The 24,481-nt window shown below is 52.0% G+C and overlaps 2 long non-coding RNA genes across 2 annotated transcripts; one reads left to right on the forward strand and one right to left on the reverse strand.

Moving 5' to 3' along the window:
* Nucleotides 1-9,802: 9,802 nt before the first annotated feature.
* Nucleotides 9,803-16,199, forward strand: LOC309613717. Its single transcript, XR_014235854.1, has 3 exons — nt 9,803-10,735; nt 15,201-15,460; nt 16,001-16,199. It is a non-coding gene; the product is annotated as an uncharacterized lncRNA (long non-coding RNA).
* A 99-nt stretch (nt 16,200-16,298) lies between these two features.
* On the reverse strand, nt 16,299-21,594 carry LOC309613719. The gene is made up of 2 exons (XR_014235856.1): nt 20,626-21,594; nt 16,299-20,590 (listed from the first exon to the last, which is right to left on the reverse strand). It is a non-coding gene; the product is annotated as an uncharacterized lncRNA (long non-coding RNA).
* Between the last annotated feature and the right edge of the window lie 2,887 nt (nt 21,595-24,481).

The following is a 24,481-nucleotide window of genomic DNA, read 5'->3' on the forward strand; positions in this document are numbered from 1 at the left end:
GATATTCAAAGCAAGAAAACTGTAATGCTCGCTCCCTCCATTCAAGTCTGAATGTTGATCATACAGTGAACTGGACCCTTCTGGATGCATCCTAAACCATTCTCGAAATAATCCCTCTTTTCGTTCCTCACCCGCCAGACAGCTGAGCTGAAACTTGACAAAACATGAGGCTAGTCCTCTTTTACAGCCAGACATTCATCTGCAGGCTCCTTGGCATACCAGTTCCTCCAAGTTATTTTATTATTTCCAAGAAACCGTAACTGAGCCTTTTTATATACCTTCTGTTGTCATAGGAGCGATCACACATAAAGCATGTCAACCAAATAGGAGAAAGTCATCTTTCGTCTAGTTTACTGTTTCCTTGAGACAGTCGCTCTCTGAATCTGGTCAGTTGGCAGCTTTGATGGGGTTATTGAACACAGCTTTTCAAATAAAGGAAACCTGGAGAATGTGGAAGGTCCTTTTTTGGTCAGTTCAGCCCAGGGTTTGAGGTGGAAGGAAGTTTCTCTCACCACGTGGGGGTCTGGTGGGCCCCATGCAGGCCTGCGGCTGGTCCTGGGCTCACGCAGCCAAGGTGCTGAGCTTGGCCCAGATGCCAAGCACGGAGACAGCTGTGCTGGTTCCCAGCCACCTTGCCCTCTGTGGCCTCCCCTTCCTGTGGTTTCAGAACAGGACCCCAACTCCCTGTCCACGCTCAAGGTTTCCTCCCCGCTTTCCTGTCACATCTCCTTGTTCCAAAGAGGCAGATCTCAGTTTCCCAGTCTTTAAAATGGGATAGAAACAATGCCAGCGTGAATTTTTTGCCTTTCATTGGTTTTTTGTTACTTTGTTTCATTCCTTTATTTATTTATTTATTTATGGCTGCGTTGGGTCTTTGTTGCTGCACGTGGGCTTTCTCTAGTTGCGGCGAGCAGGGGCTACTCTTCATTGCGTTGCGCGGGCTTCTCATTGTGGTGGCTTCTCTTGTTGCGGAGCCTGGGCTCTAGGCATATGGGCTTCAGTAGTTGTGGCTCGGGGGCTCAGGCTCAGTAGTTGTGGTGCAGGGGCTTAGTTGCTCCGCGGCATGTGGGATCTTCCCAGACCAGGGCTTGAACCCGTGCCCCCTGCATTGGCAGGCGGATTCTTTTTTTTTTTTTTTTTTTTAAATTATTATTATTATTATTTTATTTATTTATTTATTTACTTATGGCTGTGTTGGGTCTTCGTTTCTGTGTGAGGGCTTTCTCCAGTTGCAGCGAGCAGGGGCCACTCTTCATCGCGGTGCGCAGGCATCTCACTATAGCGGCCTCTCTTGTTGCAGAGCACAGGCTCCAGACGCGCAGGCTCAGTAGTTGTGGCTCACGGGCCTAGTTGCTCCGTGGCATGTGGGATCTTCCCAGACCAGGGCTCGAACCCATGTCCCCTGCATTGGCAGGCAGATTCTCAACCACTGCGCCACCAGGGAAGCCCATGGCAGGCGGATTCTTAACCACTGCGCAACCAGGGAAGTCCCTTTCATTTGTTAATAAGGATCAACTCAGCCAGTGGCAAGAACACGGCTGGTAGATTACCCAGAGGTGAGCCACTGCTGTCATTAACAGTCCTCCTTGTCAGGAACCTCGCTGGCCCCTTCCCGCCCCAGGCCCGGTGGCATGCACATCAACAATCCTTGTTTGCAGACTGCATCCCGCAGAAGCGCTCCCGCAGGGAGCCGCCTCGGCCCCAGAATCATTTAAGGACTCAGGAGCGCCAGGCTTCCCCCAGTCATCTCCTGCTTCCTGAAGGGACGCCCCGAATCCCCCAAAAGTTCTGAAAAGTAATTTCAGTCTCATTAATTCTGGAAACAAACCACAGCAGAGGGAGAAGGAAGATGATGAGCAGAATTAAAGGACAAAGCAGAGGGGGACTCAAGGTACCTGGGGTTGGGGGGAGCGAGGGAGGGGGCGTGAGGCAGGTGCAGACTGGGACAGCCAGGTGAAGGGTGCAAGAGGAGTGGTGCTGGGGCGTGGTCAAGGCGGGGCCAGGGTGGGCGGGGCCCATGGGGATGGGGCCTGGATGCACAGGTCAGGAGTAAGGGGAGGATGGGGAGGGGATGGGGAGGATGGGGAGGGGATGGGGAGGATGGGGAGGGGATGGGGAGGATGGGGAGGGGATGGGGAGGATGGGGAGGGGATGGGGAGGATGAGGAGGGGATGGGGCCGGGCAGGGTCCAGCTGGGACTACATCTTCCAGGATGACTGAGTTATCCAGAAAAAGAAACAAGGGGAAGAACATACCAGATGGAGACAACAGCATATCCACGTGTAATGGGTTGAACTGTGTCCCCCAAAATTTCATAAGTTGCAGTCCTAACCCCCAGCACCTCAGAATGTGCCTGTATGTGGAAATAGGGTCCTTGTAGATGTAATTAGTTAAGATGAGGTCATTAGTGTGGGCTCTAGTCCAATATGACCTGTGTCCTTATATGGGGAAAATGTGGACCCAGGGACAGTCACACCAGGAGATGCCACGGGAAGGTACACGGGGAGAAGACGCCCATCTACAAGCCCAGGAGAGAGGCCTAGAACAGATCCTCACAGCCCTTGGAAGGAACTGACCCAGCCCACACCTTGATCTTGGACTTCTGGTCTCCAGAACTGTGAGACAATAAATGTATGTTGTTTAAGCCGTCCCATCTGTGGTACTTTGTTACAGCAGCTCTAGCAAATTAATACACAAACTAAGTCACAGAGGCCCAAAAATGTGTGGTGAGGGGAGAGTGCAGACAATTTGTAGCAAAGTAGGAAGTAGGCATGGGGGCAGATGAAGCTCTGGAGGAGGGGGGCTCAGAGTGCCACGTTTAGGAGTTTGAGGTTTATCTTTGGTCAGTGGGGAGGCATGGAGGCCTTCAAGCTGGGAACGAAGGTGGTCAGTTTGGGCTTTAGAAAACTCACCCTGGCTGCAGAGTGGAGGAGACTGCCACAGCCATGTGAGCAAGAGATGGCGTTCCAGGGAAGGGGGTAGAGAGAAGAGAGCAGCTCCAGGAGAATGTAGGCCTTCTCATCCACAGGACTCCACAGGGGCCAGCAGGGTGGGGTGAGGAATGTATCACTTTGCTCAAGATGACTTAACAAAGTCCACAGACGGGGCGGCTTCAATAACAGACATTATTTTCTTCCAGTTCTGGAGGCTGGAAGTCCAAGATCAAGGTGTCAGCAGGGTTGATTTCTTCCAAGACCACTCTCCGTGGCTTGTAGATGGCCGTCGTCTCCCTGTGTCTTCACGTGGTCTTCCTTCTCTGTGTGTCTGTGTCCTAATCTCCTCTTCTTATAAAGACCCCAGTCCTATTGGGTGAGGGCCCACCCATATGACCTCGTCTTAATATTTTTTTCAATTGAAAGGTACATTTATTGAGCCCACATTAAATGGGACCTGGTTAAGAAATGACCCTCTCCTCATCTGTGTACAATGCCCTGCTCTTTCTCCTTGGCTGGGTACATCCTGTTTCACTAGTCTTCCACAAACATGCAGTCTTCCAGAATGGAGACTTCTGGGCAGGAGTTCAGGATCTTCTCAGAAGTGATGGGCAGCAGAGTGGTGGTCACAGCTAGTGGAGACTTTGCTTCATTTGAAGCCTGCCTGGAAATAGACTTGTGGCTTCCCCTGGAGGGGCCGGCCTGGGCTGGGCTGGTGCTCCGGTCATGGGCTCCTTGGAATAAACAACACTGACATCTGCATGATCTCGACTCACAAAGTGTAAATGGAATTGTAATTGGCTGTTGGCCCCATTGGCTTCTCCCCAAAGCTGAGGGTGATTGACTCCACATCGGTAGAGAATTCGAAAGCCTGTGTGTGTTCTCCAAACACATATCAGGGGCCGCCTCCAGCGGTGGCATGAGGAAAGTCACAGCTGGGACAAACAGGGCAGAGAAGACCAGGGCCTTCCTGAGTGAACGTGGTGCCAGCGGAAAGCAGGCAGGGAGGGCAGCCCTGGAGCGTGCTGGACAAGCCTTCCGCTGGGCTTGTACAGAACCTTTGGTTCCATGACCCTGAAAGCAGCATTCCCAGCTGGCTGTCAACCTCATTTTAATGTAATTACCTCTTTAAAGACCCTATCTGCAAATAGAGTTACATTCTGAGTTGCTGGAGGCCAGGACTTCAACATATGAATGGGGGGGATGCGGTATACAATTCAGCCCATAACAAAGGGATAACCACGTTTCTGTGGCAGTTTTCACTTCAAACCCATGGCTCATACACACTGCTATATATAAAATACATAACTAATAAGGACCTACTGTATAGCACAGGGAGCTCTACTCAATACTCTGTAATTACCTATATGGGAAAAGAATCTAAAAAAGAGTGGATATATGTATATGTATAACTGATTCACTTTGCTCTACAGTAGAAAGTAACACAACATTGTAAATCAACTATACTCCAATAAAAATTAAAAAAAAAAAAAACCCACGGCTCACTGTGAGACATCAGAGAGAACCCAGGACAGGACAGCTCCCCTAGCCTGGCCCTCACAAGGTGACCATTTTCCTTGGGAATGCATTACTGTCTGGGCTTGGCCTTCTCCTGCAGGCTCAAATCTAATTTCCATTCCTTCGAGTGATATTTATGGCGCTGGCTCTGCACCAGATGTGATTTTGTGGGCACAGTGAAATGGTTCCATCTCTCTTGGGGGTGAGCGGGCATGAACCAAGTTCAAAGAAAGTGATAAATAAAAACCACGAGGTCAATTTAATGATTTGCCCTGAGAAACACAGCTATCAGATGTGCAGGTTGACAGGCCAGCACCCTCTCTCCCTCTGGCAGGCTCTAAGGAGAGCCAGGCAACCATCGGCTGGCCACTTTGGTGGACAGACCTCCTTCCACACTACCCGCACTCTCCTGTCCGGCAGGCAGGCCTCCAGGAGAATGACTGTGGTGCCCACAAATTCACCTGATTAGCCCGGAACCAGAACGAGGAGAGCGAGGTAAACTCGGGCGGGGGCTCTGGGTCTAGGCAGCCGGAGGCTCCCTCTCCCACGCCACGGATCAGTCTTGGCAGACAACCTGGATGCCAGAGCCAAGATGCCTCCTGCCTGGCCCCAGCTGGACGGCTCTGCCCACAGCTGTCTCCAGGCTCCGGCTTACCAGCTCCTTCTCGCTGTGTGATCTTTCTCCCAACAGGGTATGATTCAATTGGCCAGATTTCCATCAGCTGAAATTGCAAACCCACGCCTGGCTGCCTCTGGGCAACTGCCCCCAAATCCCGGAGCACAGGAGTCCTGGGTCTTTCCAAATCCTCCTGCCTCTCATTTACTCACAGACCTTGGGTCCCATCGCAGGCGGACCCAGCCAAGGCAGAGACAGGACTTTTCTAGGCAGCGTTGTTTTCCAGGGGCAGATTTTCGGTAAAGCTAACAAAGCCCCAGTGTCAGGACCCCTCCTTTGCTTGGGCCCCTGGAAGAGCTGGAAGATGCTGGCAGTCATAGAGTGTTCTAGGTGGGGAGAGAAGTCAGCTTGGATTCAGCAAACATGTCTCGTAAATTGCCTAAAGACATTGCAGAAGAAAAAGACCTAGATTACCAGGGCTCCGTACTTGGTGGTGATTTCCTTTTTCACTGTAAATCAACATTTGCTTTCACACCTAAATCCATATTGTACTTATGTATCCTTTCTCTCAAAGAGAATCCCTCAAATGGGCTGAGCTTCAGGCCTCACAAACCTTGGATCCACTCCTGCTGGTTTCCCCTGAGTCCTCATCCGTAGGGTGCTGGGGATGAGGGGCTGCCCCCTGAGACAGGCAGCTCCATGCCTTCCAGACTCACAGTGACACTGCCCAGGAAGTGGGTTGACATCATGAGTCAGAGAAAGATCCTGAGTGTTTCAGCATATGAGCCTTCAGTGTGTAATGGACGTTGGAGCTGAGCTCTGCCCCCCACACACACACCGGGCCCTCCCCCGGGAGACCACCGTGGTTGGGAATACCCGCTTGGTTGGTGTAGCCCTGTGCTTCCTTCACATCACTGAAGGGAGAGACTGACATCGCTCAATAACACGTGGCTCATGTTCCCTTCCAGGGACATTTTTCAGCTTTGGAAAAAAAAAAAACAACCTTTGAAAATTCCTTTAAAAGTTAAATCATGGCTTTTGGTGCCTCCCCCTCCAAATCAAAAACATGTATTTTTGCAAACGACAGAAACATCAGACGTCTTCCCTCTGTCATCTGTCTGGCTGACACGTTTTTTGGGACAGGCGCTTGCAAGGCTTAATTTATGTCTTTGTGTGTTTTCAGGAGCTCCGTGCCATCATTCTGATCTGGGAGTTGCCGTGTGGCTCTGCATCTCTCATTAATCTGGTCGTTCGTCCTTTCCTCACCTGTGGAGAGTCCGCCCCCGCCCTGCGCTTTGTTTTGTATCTGTCGGTCCCCTCCCCACCCCACCTCCCTGCATCTGGGACTGTTCAGGCGCCAGATCCTCCATTCAGGATAAAGTCTGTCACATATGGATGACAGCGCGGGCGGGGCAGTAGCCAGGGCCCCGTCCCCACGTGACCTGGCGGCAGGGCTCTGGACGCTGCCGGCTTCACCTCCTCCAGCCTCCATCCGTCCCCCCTTTCAGAGTCTTCCCCTCCCCGCAGCTGGAGTCCCTGACCCTTGCCTCCCGAGTGCACAATGCACACCCCTCCCTTTTCAAGAGCTGCCCCCTCTGCGTGCAGCCATCACCAGAACTAATGCATGATTCATAGGAGGCTCTTGGCCTGGCAGTGGGCGCCAAGGGAGAGGATCGTGAGGCCCACAGAAGCACTTTGGTTCAAGGAACATTCTTTCCCTGATGCACATCTGTGCTGCCTGGAAGTGCATTAAAAAGAATCAGATGAGCTGCTGCTTGTAAAATAGGTTTTGAATGTGTAAAGCGCCCGGGGAGGGCGGGGGCTGGTGCCGAGCTGACGAGGCGCCGGGGCGTCTTTCCGGCTTTGTCCCTGAAGCACAGGGCACCGTGTGCCCCGCAGTGGGCCTCCTGGGCAACTGGGAAGGGGACAGGCCCGTCTCAGCAGGGCAGGGCCCCCGAGGCCTCCAAGCCTCAGCACTCTGCTCTCTCACCAAACGGTGCCCTTTCGGCTCTGTGGCTGTTTCAGGAAGAGGAATGGGTCTCTTATCCTGGCCTAACAAGGAGACCCCCCTAGAGCCTTCGCCAGAGACCCAGATTCGAGCAAAGCAGCCGAGGAGCCCGACCACCTGGCTGGTCCCAGCTCCACCACCCACCACCTGGGGGCCTTGGGCAAGACACCGAGCCTGGAATCAGGAAAAGTGTGCCCTCCTGACCTGAAACCCCACAGGTGGTATCCCACCAGTTTCTGATCTGCTTTTCTCTGTGCAAACCACATACTACAGGATATTCAGAAGGACCATGTGTCCTGGGGACCAGACCTACAGAGCTGCGAGCCAAGGAATTCTGAATCAACAAGGCATGTAAGGCCAGGACTTGGGCGCAAGGCACATGCATTAATCATGGCTTCCAGAGGTAAGTGACTGAAATCCCAACACAACTTGGTCTTGCAAAAAGAGGGAACTTATTAGCATCTACAGGTGAAAGGTGGCTTCAGGCATAGCTGTATCCAGGCACAGAAACAATGTTGTCAAGACTCACTGCTGTTGCAGCCTAGGACTGTGCTTTCCCCTCTGTTGGCTTCACTCTCAGGCAGGCCTGGTCCCCATGGTATCTTCATGGCCTTGCCAGCCCTGTGGAAGATGGTCTCTCTTGTCCAAGGGCTCAGCTAAAGTCTCAGGGCCAGTCACTGTGACCAGGAAGATGGATTGCATAATAAACTTGGGGATGAGGGGTGTCATCACTACCCAATCCACAAGAAACGGTGGGGGGAGACCCCTAGAGGAAACTCGGAGTCATCAGAAGTCTATGGACAGCATGCTGGGAAAAGGAAAACATTAGGCATCCAACATGGAGTGAAGACAGGGACCCCGTCACTGTTCTGTGCTGTTTAGACAGATTGAGCCAATAGTTCATGGTTTGGGGTTTGTTCTCCCTAGTGGTCAGGTTAGAGGAGTGGGCGTTTGAGCTGAGCTGCCGAGAGTCCAAGTTTGCCAGGTGGGCGAGGAGGGAAAAGCATTCCAAGCAGGGGGAACAGCACAAGCAAAGCCATGAGGTGTGAAAATGCAAGGCACATTCATAACCAGTGAACCTCATCCTTGCAGACATCATGCGGATGGCAGGGATCACAGAGTGGGAGGAGCTTTCATCTGGAAGTCAGGCAGACTCAGGTTCAAACCCCAGCTCTGCCACCTGCTCTCTGAGAGGTCTCAGCAGGTCCCTACCCCTCCCTGGGTTCTGGTTTCCTCCTCAGGACACTGAGGTGCACTGGAGATTGAGTCCCTTATGTCACTAATGTTCGCTGTGAGCTTCCACTACCTGGGATATTTGCTGGCTTTACAGTGCCGCCTGCTCTACCCACCCACCTCACACATACCCACAGCTGTCACCTGGGCCTTGCCTTCCCGGCTCTACTCTGTAATGCGAAAAACTACACTTCCCAAGCTCACTTGCCCTCTGGCTTCTGGGTAAGTTTGGTTAATAGGAGGCACTAGTGCATGAAAAGATGCTCAAAGTCACTAATCATTAGAAAAATACAAATCAACAACAATGAGATATCACCTCACACCCATGAGGATGGCTGCTATTTAAAAAACAAACAAAAACAAAAAACAAACAAAATAACAAGTTGTTGGCAAAGACGTGGAGAAACTGGAACACTTGTGTGCTGTTGGTGGGGATGTAAAATGGTGCAGCTCCGTGGAAAACAGTATGGTGCTTCCTCAAAAAAATCAAACCTAGAATTACAATAGGATCCAGCAATTCCACCTCTGGGTTTATACAAAAAAGAACTGACAGCAGGATCTCAAAGAGAAATTTGTACACCTCTGTTCATAGTAGCATTATTCACAAGAGCCAAAAGGTTTCGAAGCAACTCAAGTGTCCATCAACAGATGAATGGATAAACAAAATGTCCATCCATACAATGGAATATTATTCAGCCTTAAAAAGGAAGGAAATTCTGACACATGCTACAACATGGATGAAACTTAAGGACACCATGCAAAGTGAAATAAGCCAGTCACAAAAAGACAAACACTGAAAGATCACACTTACATGCGGCAGCTAAAGTAAAGGTGGTTGGGGAGAGCGGGGGAGAAGCTGACTAAGAGTTGCTGTTCAATGAGGAGAGTTTCAGTTGTGCAAGATGAAAATGGTCAGGAGACGGATGGTGGTGACGGTTGCACAACAATGTGAATGTGCTTAATGCCACTGAACTGTACCCTTAAAAACGGTTAAGGTGGTAAATTTTATGTTATGTGTATTTTATCCAAATATTTTAAAATTGGAAAGCAGGATGAAAGGAGTCAGGGTCTGCCCCCCCACTTCTCCGCACGGCTCCTTTTCCTGCACGTCTCTGGCACCTGCTGTACAGTCCCTCCCTCTGCGACCCCAGCTCCCGAGGGTCCGTGGCCCTTGCCATGACTCCCCCTTCCACCAAATGGCTCCAGATCCCGGGGTCCAGCAAAACCACTTCCTCCCTTGGCCTCTCCAGTCCCAGCGATGGTTGCGGCCTCCTGCGTTGCTAATCCCTGAGTTGCCTCACTTTACCCTTTGGCTTCTCCACTCTCTAATCACTAGAGTAACCAACAAATTCACTCTTTTTAAAAATACCCAGGTGGTTTCTCTTTTCCTAACTGGGATTGTCTGTTACACAACCTAATGAATGGCTCGTGTGGCAGGCGCGGGCACAGGGCTTCCTGGCAGCAACTCCGGCCGTCCCCGCTGGCTGGGGCACGCTGGGGGCCGAAGAAGTCCGTGCCTCTGGGGCAATCCGCTCAGCCAGGAACCAAACCTAAAACAGCCAGCCTGGAGTCTCAGCTTCTCCAGCAGGTGGGAACACAGGAGGCAGACATTCCACGGGTGCAAAGGAGAAGTCAAAAGAAATCCACGGGACTTCCCAGGTGGCGCAGCGGTTAAGAATCCACCTGCCAGTGCAGGGGACGCGGGTTCGAGCCCTGGTCTGGGAAGATCCCACAGGCCGCGGAGCAACTAAGCCCCTGCACCACAACTACTGAGCCTGAGCCCGCAAGCCACAACTACTGAGCCCGAGAGCCACAGCTACTGAAGCCCGCGCACCTAGAGCCCGTGCTCCGCAACAAGAGAAGCCACCGCAATGAGAAGCCTGCTCGCCGCAACTAGAGAAAGCCTGCGTGCAGCAAGAAAGACCCAACGCAGCCAAACATAAATTAAAAAAAAAAAAAAAAAAGAAATCCACAAGCACCCTTCAGATGGTGGTTCTGTAAGTAGCTGCAGTGTTTCATTATTTACTCCTGCTTGCAGCGGATGCTCCTCGAGCCTACGCTGGGCCCTCCTCCAACCCAACCCCCCGCCCCGGGCCGCCTTGTGCCCTGCGCTGGCCGTGGGGACTCCCTGGGAGGTTGGTTCATGACCCCTCAAATCCTCCTACTTCTCCTCAGATTGGCCCCTGGTTCAAGATCTGCGATCCTGAGCTCATCTCCCTCTGGTCCCCAGGGCCACCCACACTGTCCCCCAGGGCAGCCCTTCTGCCAAGCCAGGAGAGAGAGGAAAACCTGCCCCACTCAGGTGGGCCACGGCCCGGCCGAATCTGGTGCTTCTCGTTGAGAGCCGCCAGCCTGCCTCCTGGGCACAGGCACACAGCATGGAGAGGCCACCTCACTCCGGACCGGTCAGAGAGGCAGACCGCAAAGGTAAGACCCTGCCACGCTGCCTGCCGCCCTCGCCACACCCACTTCCGCTCCCCATTCGTTCTGCAGCGCCGCCCAGCCCCCCACGCCACCAGCGGCTCAGAGATCTGGGAGGATCGCCGTGGGCGCTCTGCACCAGGGCCTTCTCGGGAAGAAGCTGAGCATCGCCGATGTCCTCCTCCAGCCCCGAGCCCAGCACCCGTGGCCCCAGCACCACAGCACCGCCCTGGCCCTCAGCCAACCCTCAGCTCTGCACTGGGCGGGCTCCGGCCCCCCCAGGGGGCCCCTGCAGTGTTCAGTGGGGGCAGAGCCAGGGACCAGCCATCCTGGGCACCACCTCCTCTTGGGGCTGAGTCCACTGGGTGCCAGAGACCACAGGCCTTGCCCGGTATTCACGGATCCAAACTCAGCAGGTGCCCAAACCTTGTCGGGCCCCAAGGGAAGCCCACCCCTGGCCACCCCCTGAGGAGGAGGCTGAGCTCCCCTCCTCTGCTCCCACCTTGGCCCATAAAATAGAAACTGCTTTCACTTCCACCTCCCAGAAAGACACTGTGGGCAAAGCCCCCACCCGGCTCTCCCTTCTCCATCCCTGTCATGGTGGACAAGTGACCGCTGTGATCGATTGTCAAGGGCGGGGCTGGTGCTACCATGAATCAAAGACCACCCTCTGCCCACTCACCCTGGGCAAGGGCCTGGTGGATGGGGAAGCAGGGACAGTCCTTCCTGCCTCTCACGTGGGGTGGCAGCCCCCTCCTCTGCCAGCCCACAGACCTGGGCAAGCAGGACCTGGCCTTCCGCTCTGGCCCCCCCGTGTAGTGGTGCAGACCAGACTCCCCTCACAGGCCCAGCTGGAGTCTAGGTGGAGGAAGTCAGGCAAAGAGCAGGGAACCCCCTTCCGGTTTCAGAACTCTTAGGGGCCTAATTCCCCTCTCTGGTCTCAAACTGTGCTTTTATTCTTTGAACAAAAGAATAACAAGTTGCCTCGAGTCAGAAACCATTTGCTCTTCGCTGCGGCAGCGTTGTTCTCTGCTTGGGGGTCTAGCTGGGGTCGGGGCGGGACAGACAGACAGAGGGGCGAGCCCGCGGCGGGCCACCTCCAGCCCTCTGCTCCAGCCCAGAGCACCCTCGGCTCTTTTTAGAGCCTTCCTTGGGGCTGACACAGCGGAAGAGAACAATCTGTCAGCTTGTCCCTGGGCTTAACCCATTAGTCTTTGTTCAGACAATCTCTTTAGACCTTAAATAAGGGATTCAGCTTCTTCCCAAAGAGCTGAGGACAGCAGGAAAGGCAGAGGATGTTCAGGAGATTCTTCACAGTAAAGAAGGAAGTGACCTTGGGCCTCCTGTGTTTGGGGACAGTGTCAGGAGTTTATAAATATTCTCTCTTCCCATTGAGATAAGCTCCCAGCTCAGCTGTACTGTGATAATGCTGACAATGGGCCTCTTCTGGTCCCCTTGGTCTGTCTGCCAACTGACTGACACTTAGAGGGTGTAATGGGTTGGATGGTGTCCCCCCAAAATTCATGTCCACCCAGAACCTCAGAAGGTGACCTTATTTGGAAACAGGGTCTTTGCAGATGGAATTATTAAGGTTAGAGTTGAGATCATACTGAATCACGAGGTGCCCTAATGCAGTGAGAGTGTCCCTACAAGAGAGACTGACCACCTTAGAAACAGGGGGCCTGGCTTCCAGGCCAGGAACACCTCAGTGTAGGAACTTGCAGACCTTCATCCACCAGTTCTTCTCTGCCCGTGCCCACCCGTCCCCATGAGGATCAGGATATCCCCAAGCCCTTCCTCCTGCTCTTAGTAGACTATGCCCTGGGCACACCCCAAGTTCCTGCCAACAGTTTACCCCAACCTAGTAGTCAGCAAACTCAGTGCAGCTGGCACATCCCAGGAGACCTAAGGACAGAGCAAGGATGTCTGCCGCCAGCATCCTTTCTCTAGCCAGAAACGACTCCAAGTTATTCACAAACAGAATACCTCTTAAAGCAAGCCTGAAGATTACTTTGCAGCCCTTAACTTCATGAAGCGTTTAGACTTCCTTGGTTTAATGAATTTATGTGAAAATCTGGTTCTCCAAATCTGTGCATCCTCCTAAAAATAGTAATTCCGATCTCCGTGTGTTTTTCACAGTGTCGCCCCTTTGACACTGGCGATATTCTAAGCTTCATGAATTCCTTTAGTAACATGACATTCAGCAGCTAGGTGGGATGTGTGGCACCCACTGCCGTGCCTGACGCAAAATAAGCTCACAAAAGGCATTTCTTGCTTGAAGGAAATGCAGTAGGGCACGGTGTTCTCTTGCCTCTGCAGTCACCGCAGTGCAATTCCGACTCTGACCCTGTGGAGTCAGCACAAGCTTCACGGGTTCAAGGGGCCAGTCCCCAGCAAGACTGCACCCACTGCAGACACCAGCCACACTTCGGAGGCCCCCAGGCCACCCACAATTCTGACCCGGTGGCCACAAATCTGGAAGGTTTTCACAACCCCCATCAGGTTGAACTGTTTGCTAGAATGACTCACAGGGCTCAGGTGAGCGCTGCCCTTCTGGTCACAGTTTTATTATAAGGGATGCAGATCAGGCCCAGCCAGATGAAGAGGCCCCATGGCGAGGTCTGGGAGGACCTTCCGTTCCCTCTCCCCGTGAAGTCTGGGTGTGTCACCCTCCAGCACACCCGTGTGTTCAACAGTCGGGAAGCTCCACCAGGTGTCAGGGCCCAGAGCTTTTATTGGGGTTTCACTGTAGGTAGGACTAGTTGAATCACTGGCCAGGTGATTGAACTCAATCTCCAACCCTCCTACCCCATCCCACCCCCAAAGTTTGGGTTGTGTCTTAGTCCATTCACGCTACTATAACAAAATATAGACTCTCTATATAACCTGTATAGTCTATATTTTGTTACAGACCGGGTGGCTATAAACAGCAGTCTATAACACCATAGACTGAGTGGCTTATAAACAACAAACATTTATTTCTCACAGTTCTGGAGGCTGGAAAGTGTGGGATCATGTCACCAGCAGATTCAGTGTCTGGTGAGAGCCTGCTTCCTGGTTCACAGATGGCCATCTTTTCACTGTGTCCTCATATAGCCAAAGGGGCTACGAAGCTCCCTGGGGTCTCTTTTGTAAGGGCACAGTCCCATTCATGAGGGCTCCACCCTCATGACCTAATCACCTCCCAAAGGGCCCACCTCCAAATACCATCAGATTGGGGGTTAGAATTTCAGCATGTGAATTTTGGGGAGACAAAAGCATTCAGATCGTAGCAGGCTGACATCACCTGGCTCAAGGACCCAGCCTGCTAGTCACGTGGTTGGTCTCTATGGCTTGGCCACCCCCATCCTGAGTCGTCTCAATAACCTAAACTTAGCTGTGGGCCTAGGAGTCCACCATGTATAACAGGCACTCCTATCACTCAGGGAATTCCAAAGATTTAGAAGCTCCCTCCCAAGAACCAGTCACATTCTTTATTACACAAGAGCTCAGACCCTGAGTGATTATTTTAATAGGAGGTGCAACTGAACACAACACCTGAGTTCTCAGATTCTGATGGCCACTCTCTAAATGTATCTGAGTTAATCCCACAGCCCCGTGTGGCAGCACCTTCCAAGAAATGCCATTAGATAAAAACTATCAAAAGATATTCTGATCTATATCCTATCTATGACTCTCGAAGAATATCACACATGGATGCTTCTTCATATACGTTTTCCTGTCTTTTGGCATTTAAACCCTCCTCACCAAAGCTGCCCAGGCTCCTCTCTCCACTCCTTACTGTTGACTCCAAGCATTCAGCCCTGGGGCTTCCCTGGTGGTCCGGTGGTTAAGACTCCACGCTCCCAATGCAGGGGGCCTGGGTTCGATCCCTGGTCAGGGAACTAGATCCCGTAACCAAGATCCTGTGTGCTGCAACTAAGACCCGGCACAGCCAAATAAATAAATAAATATTTAAATTTTAAAAAAAAAGAATTCAGCCCTGACCTGGGCCCCAGTAGCTCTCAATGTTTCCTCTCCTCCCCCAGGAAATAAGCTGAGCTACAAAGACCATGCCTCCAATTTCATGAATGAAAGGAAAAAACTTTCCAAGCTGTGATGGTTAATTTAATGTGTCAACTTGACTGGCTATGGGATGCCCAGATTAAACATTCTTTCTGGGTGTTTCTGGATGAGATTAGCACTTGAATCAGTGGCCTCAGTCAAGCAGATGGTCCTCCCCAATGTGGGTGGGCCTCATCCAATCCACTGAAGCCTGAATAGAACAAAAGACCGAGGAAGGAGGGATCCACCCCTTTTCAGTATGAATTTCAAAGTTTGAACCAGAAGGGCTGCTGATGAGCACTTGATTCCTAAGAAGCAGATGCCCCTCCTCCCCCACTGGTTCCCTGGGCCCTTTGCATTTCAGGAGCAACTCATTTGAATTCCTGTTTCTAACCAACTCTGTTTCCTGAATTTCTGAGCAATCCAGGTGCCCACTACTTGGAATGAAAAGGAGAGCACGTGTGTCTGCCTGGCCTGATCATGAACTGTAGTCTTCAGAGGGGAGGTGATGCTTCTAGACGTTCCCGGGTCATTCTCAACTGACCTCACCTGAGGACAGATGCAGTGAAGGGCACCCTTCCCTGCCCAGGGGCCTCCTCACAGACACCCTCAATCGGCACTGTTTTGCCTTGGGGCGGGGTCAACACAGAGCTTCTGTCCGGGAAGCCGTGGTGTAGAGAAAGGATGGTAAGTTCCAATCCAGCCTCCAGAACTCACTGGGTAATCTTGGACATGTTATTGGACTTGCTGAGCTATTTCTCTGCCCACAAATTGGGGGCAGGAGGGACTCCCTTGCTCAGGCGTCCCACAGGCTGCCGTGAGAACCCCAGACATCAACCGTGCAGCAGAGGCCACGCCTCTGGGCGCCCTTCCCACCTCTTGCTCTTCTTCAAGAAGTCTCCCTCCTCGGGGCGGGGCGGATTCCACGCCCCGCCCCCAAAACATCAGCTTGCAGTGCCACTGACAGCCCTCCAAGCCCGGGGTCCCAGTGGGGTGAGCCCCACCCTCTGCTGAGCCCAGCCCTGTCACTGGTGGCCATGCTCCCATCCCCAGCTCAGAGAGGTAAACTCTACTCCTGTCCCCCACCTCCTCTCTGTGGAGGCAGAAGGAGCATGGTGAAAGGGTCCCCAATCCCTCGGGTTTCCAGGGATCCTACAAGCCATGCTGTGATGCTTAACTGCCAAATAGGAGAGGAGAAACAAATGATGTTTATTCTCCTATCCCCAGCTCCCCGGACCCCCGTCCTGAGCATTCTGGGTGGAAACCAGACCCCGTGGGTGCCCAGCCAGGATCAGTTTGGCAGAAGTACATGGAGGGTGAGAAACTAATAAGATCCATTCAACTTGAAAGCTAATTTTATGTGACTGTGTCCATTTTTCCCCCAAGAAATTTCACACCTTGACACAAATGAGATTCTAAGAAAGAGAAATTTAATGTAAGTAGCATTTCCAACCGTGGAGGGGTATATGGAAATGGGCCTTTTTCTCTGTAACCAGTGGCCTCCTGAGATACATGAAAGGAAGCCCGCTCCCCCAACATGGTGTCCCTTCCACGACAGTAAAGCCCCAAATTGGCTCATCTCACAAGGACCTTGTACATCTGATGGTGTCTTTTGAAGGCAGGTCAGTGAGAATGATACCTGAGCTGCAATTTAGCTGGCATTACCTGGCATACAGTGAGTGCCCAATAAATGCTGGATGGACGGATGGATAAGTGAATGAGTTATTCAACAGTCCCATCACAAGCCAACATTCATTAAAGCCTTTCCATAACAATCTAGACATAGAAGAGTTGTTTGTGGAAAGGCAATAACCGAATTTGCAAACCCTCCTGTTGGCTTCACAATAATTCATGCTCACCTGCATCTAATAAAATATGGAAGCAATTTTACAGGAATGTTTTGTGCTTTAGCGATTCATTTAACTATTTCCTCCAGGGGGCAAGTCATATATTCTCATCCAGATGTGTGGGGAGTTCCACGAATAAATCTGCAAATATCAAGATGAGATGCTCCACCCTGACCCCCGGCAGCACAAGTTCTTGCTAACGGAAGCATGAAAGTGGAGACCAACGGAAGTCATTCTGGCCTCTGCTCCCAATCACGGTGCCCAAGCCCAAAGCTCCCCGTGCCTGACCCCCCTACTGCAGTGACCTGAAACGGCTAAAGGAGCTGAGTGCCCAAGTCACTTTCTTCAAGGAACTTTCCTCTGTCAAGTCCATGCCCAGCGCTTGGCAGGACCTCGGAGAGATGAGATGCTCTCCACCCCATCAGCCCCGACTCAAGAACACCAGGAAGGACGCTCAGGTGCCACCGCTGCTGCCACTGTCCCTGCAGACCCCAGCCACAGCCCTTCACTGGGCTGAGTCCGCCTGTGTCAGCTGCCCCCCAACTCCTTGCAGGTTCAAGAACCGATGAATACAGATGAGCAACACCTGCCCGGAGCTGCCTGGCGTTCCATTCACGTCCTGATTTTCTGGGTCACCGATTTTTTTAATTAAACTTTTAATTTTGAAATAGTTGTAGATTCTCATGCAGTTAAGAAATAATACAGAGAGACCCCCAAGTCCCAATTCTTCCTCCCCTGCCCCTGTCCCCTGTGGTAATATCTTGCAGAATAGTAGTACAATAGTGAGTCACCAATTTTTTTAAATGTCACATCCCGTGCCTATTTCCTAATGTGTGATAAGAAGTATATTTTCACCCAATGGAGGCTCTTGGCTCCCCGTTCCCACTCCCAAACCTGCTTGACTTCACCACCCAATTATTTCCCATTTAGATAAAGGGCACAGTGTACCCAGCCCCACATTCAGGATTTCTCTCCCTCTTCCTTGCATTTTCTCACTTTTTTTGGTGGGGGGCCAAAAAAGTCCTGAATCCACCCACTTGTCACTCTCTGGACCACAATGACCCTGGCGTTAGCCACTGTCAATGTTCTTCAGCAGAACCAGCTAAAGAATTTGCAGGGCCCAGTGAAAATTGAATGTACAGAGCCCCATGTTCAAAAACTAAGAGGAACTTCCCTCGTAGTTCAGTGGTTAAGAATCCACCTGCCAATGCAGGGGACACGGGCTCAAGCCCTGGTCCAGGAAGACCCCACATGCCACGGAGCAACTAAGCCCGTGCACCACAACTACTGAGCCTGCGCTCTAGAGCCCACGAGCCACAACTACTGAGCCCGTGCGCCACAACTACTGAAGCTCGTGCGTCTAAAGCCCGTGCTCTGCAACAAGAGAAGCCACCGTAATGAGAAGCCTGCGCACCACAACAAAGAGTAGCCCCCGCTCGCCGCAACTAGAGAAAGCCCGCACGCAACAACAAAGACCCAAAGCAGCCAAAAATAAATTAATTAATTAATTTAAAAAAAACAAAAACAGAAACTATTAGGAATTTCAATATGGCAGCAGCACAGCATTACACCAAGCTCAGGGCACTGGTCCCACACCCACGAAGCCCCCTCTGCCCCTCAACCAGAGACCACCAGGAGCACAGCTGTCAACGAAAAGTTGGGCTTGTTAATTTGATGCAGCAAGAGTGAACACACACCATGGGGAGCCCTGGGGCATCTCAGTCAGGACCTGGTACAGGACTTGGGCTTCTGTCATATGATCTGGGGGAGGATTCAGGGAATCAAGCCTTCACTCTGGGTTAGATGCTATCAGGAATCAGGGGTGGTGCTATGATTGGACATCTTAATAATTCTCATCTAGAAGGTAAGAAGGATGAGACGAAGCTAGAACTGTGATAAGTTTAAAAAGAAAAAAAGTCACGTTAGCCAGGATAGGAGAGGTTTGGTTGATTTTGCAGTTTGGATGATGTCCATGCTTTGTCTGTGTTCAGACGTGATTTCGGAAGAGTCTTGTTGCTGTCTTAACCCATTGTGGTCACGGAGTGGCTTTGTCTGAGGTTGGTGATCCGTGAAATTGTTTATGTCCAACAGGAAAATGCCTTTTTCTCTTTCTCACCCGTCATCTCTGGCTCAGCTGCCTGCAAGAGCCCGCACTTGCCTCCCCATCTTCATGCTCTTCTCCACACAGCAGCCAGCGTGATCCTGTTAAATCATAAGTGAGATCATAGCTCTCCTCTGCTTAAACTTCCAGTGGTCTCTGAGTGAGTTGAACAGTGTCCAAGTCCTAACCCCCAGTATCTGTGAATGTTAACTTAGTTGGAAATAGGGCCTTGCAGATGTAATTAATTTAAAGATCTCAAGATGCTATCATATTGGATTTAAGTTCTAAATCCAATGACTGGTATCCTAATATAAAGAGGGTACAGAGTATAACTGCATCACTTTGCTGTACAGCAGAAATTAACACAACATTGTAAATCAACTATACTTCAATAAAATCTTTTAAATTTCTATTTCTTTCTTTAAAAAAAAAAAAAAGAGGGCACAGAGCACACACACACAGAGAATAGCAGGTGTAGACGGAGACAGACTTTGGAGGGATACAGCAACAGCCAAGGAACGCCTGGGCCCACCAGAAGCTGGGAGAGGCAGGGAAGGCTCCCCCCAACCCAGATTCTTTGCAGGGACCATGGCCAATACCCTGATTTTGGACTTCCGGCCTCCAGAACTATGAGAAAATACATTTCTGTCTTAAATCACCAAGTTTGCGGTACTTTGTTGCCACAGCCCTAGAAAACGAACACAGTCCTTATTGCAATTAGAAAAGAACCTCAATCCCTTCCCCGGACCTCCAGCCCCAATGGGACCTTCTTCTCTCCAAACTCTTTCACACACAACTTCTTCTCCCATTGGCCCCCACGCTCCAGCCACACCTGCCTAACTTTTCCTCCATCGCACTGGCCCTTTGCACATGCTGTGCCCGCTGCCTGGAATCCACCCCTCTGATCTTTTTTTTTTTAATATTTATTTATTTGGCTGCGTTGGGTCTTAGTTGCGACATGCAGGATCTTCGTCGCGGTGTGCAGGATCTTTAGTTGCTGCGTGCAGGATCTTTAGTTGCAGCATGCGAACTCTTGGTTGCAGCACGTGGGATCTAGTTCCCTGACCAGGGATTGAACCCGGGCCCCCTGCATTGGGAGCACGGAGTCTTAGCCACTGGACCACCAGGGGAGTTCCTGTACTCCTCTGATCTTTGCACAGCTGGTCCCGGTCATCATTTCGGTCTCCATGCAGATACCACATCCTCTGGGAGGCCTTCATTAACTTCCTTGGTTAGAACAACACTCCCCTGCCTGCTACTTACCCTCTATCCTGTTGCTGATTTAATTTCCTCTTGACACTGCAATTCTGTCATTTATTGGTTCACATGTCTGTTGTTTGTCTCCACCCCCGATGTGAGGGCTGCACGGGGTCAAGAACATCCCTGGTCTCCCGGCTTATTTTTATTGAACAAACACACATATCATGTTTACTGTATGCCAGGCATTCGGCCAAATGCTTTACAAATGTTACCTCATTTAACCTTCATGAATAATATATTTTACAGATGAGGAAACCGAGGCACAGGGAGTTTAAGTCACTTGCCGAAGGTCACACAGCTTGTCAGTGGTGGAGGCGCCCAGAGTCGATGAGCTTAAACCCTCTGCTTGACACAGAAGACTTCGGTCAGTGTCTGCCGGATGGGTGGATGTCCCCTGAAGAGTGAGCACCAGCCCCTCGCCGGTAACCTACCAGGTGGGAGGGAAAGGGACCTGTGTCTGCACCTCACCCGCTGCTCCCACTAAGGCTCAGGGGTGAGTGAGGGAGAAAAGAGCAGCACTGTGGAGGGTTCTAGAACAGCTCCTAGCCCCCCGGGTATGGGGTGCCTCGCAGGGTGTCAGGCTCCCCTCTGTTCCCACGCCCCGCTCACCTACATCTCCCCAGCGTGCCCTCTGCCCCGCTCACCTACATCTCCCCAGCGTGCCCTCTGCCCAGCTACCTGTCTACCTGGGCCCTGAGCCCCTGCGGGAGGGAGTCCAGCGTTCACCAGCAGTTCCTGCACCGGCCCCTCAGTGCCCTGTGACCCCTGCTCTGTGACTCTGTCTCCAGCTGATCAAGCCCACCACGTCCTGGAGCTGCTTCGGCAACCAGGCCCCCAAGGGTCAGCCAGGGCCTGGGCCCTGGGCCGTAGTCCACCCTCGTCCAGCCACAGCGCCTGGGGCTGCCAGGCCCGGGAAGCGGGTGTCTTCTTCTCTGTGCTCTGGCACTTTCTGGCATGTTTTACATGATATTAGCACTTAGGTGCATTGGTCATCACTCCTAGGAGGCAGAAAGGAAGTGGGTGGATGGAGAAATACATTTTGTAAAAAGGAGAGGGAGGGCTTCCCTGGTGGCGCCGTGGTTAAGGTGGCCTGCCAATGCAGGGGACACGGGTTCGAGCCCTGGTCCGGGAAGATCCCACATGCCACGGAGCAGCTAAGCCCGTGTGCCACAACTACTGAGCCTGTGCTCTAGAGCCCGCAAGCCACAACTACTGAGCCCATGTGCCACAACTACTGAAGCCCGTGCGCCTAGAGCCTGTGCTCCACAACAAAGAGAAGCCACCGTAATGAGAAGCCCGCGCACCGCAACGAAGAGTAGCCCCCGCTCGCCGCAGCTAGAGAAAGCCTGTGCACAGCAACGAAGACCAATGCAGCCAAAAATAAATAAATTAAATAGATAAATAAATTTTCAAAAAAAGGAGAGGGAGCGATGGAGGGGAAGCACCATCGGAAATGAGGATGTGAGCGCCGCCCGGAGAAGAAACTGGAGGTGGGCACGGCTGGACGTGAGGGAGAGTAAGAAAAAGTACGCTTTCACCCCAAGCCCCGGAGGAGAAGAAACTGCTCCCGAGGGCCCGGCCAGCCACCTCCAGGGCCTCAGCGACCCTTCCGGCTGGAGACCTCGTGGTTAGCCCGGTTCACGATCAGCAGTGAGTTTTTATTTTCAGGTAAAAAAAAATAACAATAGAATAACTATCTGGTTCCTTAGGCAACTCCTTTTCCTCAGCGGTTCTCTCGGGCCCTAGAAGGTTGTAAACAGAGTTTATGGCTGCCCCTGGGTTTCCTTTAAGGTCTTCGGAGCTTCTGTGTCCTGCTGGCTGAGAGGTGGAATTGAAAGCAGCTCTCAGCCACGAGCAGCCTCTGTCTCCAGAGGCATCCGATGCCGCTGATTCCACACTAACGGGAGGCACTTCTAGATGAAGTTTTCCACCCGCCTGGACCGTAGGAAAACCTACTACCAAAATATCCAGCTGCCTGTTCTAGACTGAGAGAAGTATTCCCACGTCTCCTCGTCAGCATTCTCCACAAGCAGTCAGGACCCGGGAAAGGGAGCTCTGATTCAGGAAACCTCCCTGGATTAAAATGAGCGTTCTCCTTCACCGCTCTTAAAATTACATCCGTCGTATGCGTTACGCTTCACTATTTACAAAGCAGTTTTGCAAACATGTTTTCACCTGGCTTTCACGCGTCTTCTAGGGTGAAAACTCACTCAGGAAGCTTTCCTGACGTGACCCCAGCCCCCCTCTGTGAGCGAGGGAGGGGGGGTAGCCTCGATGGGTGGGTCCGAGTCCAGGGCCAGTTTGGAGCCCGTTCGCTAGTGGGAAGGTCACTGTTATCTAAGGGCTCACACGTTCCTAGGACTCACCTCTCTCCTTTGACTTGTGATCCTGATGAACCTAGGGAGTGATGAGACTCAGGCCCGGCCAACCCTCCTCCCTGGCCCCCCTCCTCCTCCTCCCATGCGGATGTAACAGAGTGTTGGGCCAGCCACCCCCACCCTCTTCTCTCATGAGGCAGTGAGGTGCTCAGTCCAGACCAGCTGGTTCTTAGGGTCTGAGGGCCGATATGGTTTGTCTTGTTTTCTGCTTCTCTCTGATTACATCTTCTGGGGCTGACAGATATGAATAATTGGACTTTTGTCCCAAATTCCTGGACCTTGGGAAAGAGGGGGCTCCGTAGGATCCAGCTTGGATCACAAAGTTTCCACACCAGGATTTGGGACCCAAGTCAAGAGACACTTTCTTACTCAGGGACCATGTCAGGGAGGAGGAGATTGACAAGGCCAGATGAGGGTGTTGCTGATGTATCAATCAGGAAAGGTTAGGTTATGCTGCTGTAACAAACAGCCCCCAAAATTTCAGTGGCAAAGAAAAAGAGAGGGAGAAAAGGAGGAAGGGAGGGAGGGAAGAAGGAAGTAAGAAAAAAGAGAGAGAGAGTGAGGGAGACAGGGAGAGAGGCTGGTTTCTCATCATCTTCATTGTTAGCTGCAGGTCAGCTGTGGTTTTTCTCCCTGTCCTCTTTATTCTAGGACCAAGGCTAAAGGGGCCACTTCTACTGGCACATTCTGGGTTTGCAGCAGAGGGAAGGGGTAATGTAGGACAAGAAAATGGGAGGGGATCCTGGGAAAGAGGGGTGAGGGAGCAAAGAGAATGAAACAGATCCTTCCTGACTCCCAGGAGCTCCACTCACATCTCATCCCATGGCCAAGCCTGATGTCAGTGGGTTGGGAATTATAATCCTTCCTTAGGGATGGCCCCGTAGGGACGAGCAGCTGATGTCGTGGCAATCAAACGGCTGCCCCACCTGGCCGCAATACAAACTAGCACCAGAGTCTCACTTGTCTGTCCCTGCTGTGTGCCGCCAGGCTGTCACGAGCAACTCTCCTAAATCAGAGCTGAGAATCAAGGATACAGGGCAAAAGTGAATCCCATTTTATAGACAAGGAAACTGCAATTTCAGAGGGCGAGTTTGGCAAAAGCAGACCAGATACTCCCTCAGCCCACCTTCTCCTCCTGGGCACACGGATGACATTTCCCGGTGGACTGGTTCTAGGACACAGAATATGCATAGGACTCATGCATGCTGCTTCCACACCCAAATATAAGCCTCTGTCAACCTCCCACCCTCTCTCTTCCCCTCCGACGTTCGCTGTGAAGGCCATGTTTCAAGACGGCAGCATCTAGAATTGGAAGGAGCAGGAGTCCCAGAATCAGCGCTCAGCTTGCCGCCCTGCAGAGCCCCCAGATCTGCAGCACACGGGGACCTGAGTGACAATCCTCCAGCGTGTCAGGGCACGGAGAGACTAACACACCTCACAACACAGTAAGTCAGGACACAGAGCTGGGGAACCGTGAAGCTGGGAGATGGGCCCCAGGTATTTGGGTTTGGGTTCCCCCAAAAGCAGAGCCTGTGACAAGGACTGGGTCAGGTAGTTGTACCGGAGGTGATCCTGGGAAAGAGGAAGGAGGGAGCAAAGAGAATGAAACAGGTCCCTCCAAAAGAGATGGGAAGTCCTGACCCCCAGAGGCTCAGATCGTAACCTTATTTGGATGTAGGGTCGTTGCAGTTTGTTGAGATGAGGTGATACTGGAGTAGAGTGGACTACTAATCCAAGGTGACTGGAGTCCTTACAAGAAGACAGAGACACAGGGAAAGCACGTGATGACAAAGGCAGCGCCTGGAGCGACGCAGCCACAAGCCCAGGGACGCCAAAGGGAGGAACGCCCTACAGCTTTCAGGGGAAGCACGACCCTGCTAACACCTCGATTCTGCAGTCCTAGTCCCAGAACTGTGAGACAACACACGTCAGCTGTTTTAAGCCACCCAGTTTGTGGCACTTTGTTGTGGCAGCCCTAGGAATCTAATAAGGCGAGAAGAAGGAAAAGCTCATCAACGGTGATTGAGCTGTCACCCCTGAAGGCCACCGGCTCTCAATCCACCCAGGACACCTGAGCACCCAGGAGATTGTGACCCAGACTCGTCCCTCCAAGACCACAGAC

The sequence above is a fragment of the Balaenoptera borealis genome, assembly GCF_965194805.1.
Source record: "Balaenoptera borealis genome assembly, chromosome: 16".
Lineage (NCBI taxonomy): Eukaryota > Metazoa > Chordata > Mammalia > Artiodactyla > Balaenopteridae > Balaenoptera > Balaenoptera borealis.